A 1,756-nucleotide genomic window follows, 5' to 3' on the forward strand; every position below is an offset into this window, starting at 1 on the left:
ATTTGAGTTACTAGTTCCTATTGTTTTTATTTAATTGATAAATAAATCATTATTTATGCATTGAACATCATAGAAGTGTTTCTTTTTTACACTTAATGTATTGTATACGCAAAATAAAATAATACATGCTGCTATTTTATCCCAGCGGACTGGGAAAACCACCCCTGCAAGGTAGGCAACCCACACGGCATGCCCCCCCAATATTCAGGACCTTCCTACGCCCCTGATTTTTGCGCGCTTCTACTCGGTTTGTGAGGGAAAGGGGGGAGGGGGGGGTACTAGCCTAGCCTAGCCCTCGGCCCGTCTACAGTGGTGGGAGACAGGTTGGCTTGTGGGTGGAGTAGGCAAGCAAAAGACAACAGACGTTTTAATACACTAGTATTGTATTCTATATATTAAACATTAAAATGTAGCACAATATTGGTAGTGCACGCAGTTTTGGAGGAAGGTAAATTTAGGTCCACCTTTTGTCATTGCCAAGCTGTACTGACGTTACTCACTTGTTTACCACCGAACATGACGAGTCGTACACCCCTTTCCCCCTGCTTTCTGCACCTTTGGGGTTGCTGGCCGGCCGAAAACATCGGCGATGGAAGTGGGTAGAGTGTGTGTCTGTGTGGGGGAGGGACAGGTTTGGGTGGGGGGCGCGAGGCGCGGGCCGCCCCGGGGGAGGGGTCCAGCTGACGGCGAGCTGACGGCGAGGTGCAGAACCCCGCGCCGCCGCCCCTGGACCAGACGTGAGCAGCCTCGCCGCCGCCGCCATGCCCGCCCCCGCCTCCGAGACCGGCAGTCTCATCATGACCTACCTCATCCTCATCTTCCTGCTGGTCGCCCTGTGGGTCATGTACGCGGGGCTGCTGTGACCCACCCGACATGCCGTGATCAGGTGAGTGTCTCGCCCTTGTCGTGTCATGTCCACCCGAACGGTGACCCATCGGCGCCATGCTCCTTTTACTTCCATGGTTGTTTCCGGATTATGAAAATTTTAATTTTGCGAAAGAGGATTTTTGGGGAAATTTTCAAGTCTGAAGTTTTTTCCGTAAATGTTTTATCGTGCTATTTTTTAGAAGATTTTTTGGGGGAATCTTCAAAAAATACTTCTCGAAAAGTTTCCAATTTTTCCGAAAATTTTTCAGTCTTTCTAAATTCCTAAACCGGACGCCGGCGTGTGGGCTGGCTTGCCTATGGGGTCATTAAGAAAGTACGCACGCGTCATTCGCCGTTATGAAAGTGCCAAGTTCAGCCCCATGCAAGCTCTCATAGCGCCCGCTAGGTAGGCAACATCTTGCGTGGAGTGCACGCGTGTACCGCGGGGGTGCCTATCCCGTGGCTCGCAGGCGGCGAGCTCCCGTATTGTTTGATGAATAATCCGAGAAAAAACGCGAACGCACTGGTACTTTCTGGGCAGTGCAACTAGAAGAAAGACGAGAAAGAACGGCGCCGATGTTGGCCACCGTGTGAGCATGGGGCTGCGTCGTCCACAAATTTCGCTAACTTCAGTTTACCCCTCGTGTCCTACTTTCAATACTCTGCACTCGCACAGCCGGCACCCGGGGCTTCCACGAACCACACAGCGGTGGCGGCGGCGAAGTTGACTGTTCGCTTTTCGATGTCTGCTATGTTTGAATGAGTGCTTCAACCGCACCAGCAGCAGACCAAGGGCATATTCCCGCTCCACGCCCGCAAGCGCCAAAACACTTGAGCCTCCCATTGAGCGAAACTCACTCGGCAGGAGGGGGTGAGGGGGTGCGGGGTG

The 1,756-nt window shown here is 52.3% G+C and overlaps 1 long non-coding RNA gene across 1 annotated transcript in view; it reads left to right on the forward strand.

Annotated features, from left to right (window-relative positions):
- Positions 1-293: 293 nt before the first annotated feature.
- LOC127748985 (uncharacterized) overlaps positions 294-1,756 on the forward strand; it is a 2,691-nt gene continuing 1,228 nt past the window's right edge. Inside the window, exon 1 of the long non-coding RNA XR_008010891.1 lies at positions 294-886. This is a non-coding gene — a long non-coding RNA (uncharacterized LOC127748985). The remainder of the gene's footprint in view (positions 887-1,756) is intronic.

This window comes from Frankliniella occidentalis, unplaced genomic scaffold (genome assembly GCF_000697945.3).
Source record: "Frankliniella occidentalis isolate FOCC.00 unplaced genomic scaffold, Focc_3.1 Scaffold24, whole genome shotgun sequence".
In the NCBI taxonomy this organism is placed as follows: Eukaryota; Metazoa; Arthropoda; class Insecta; order Thysanoptera; family Thripidae; genus Frankliniella; species Frankliniella occidentalis.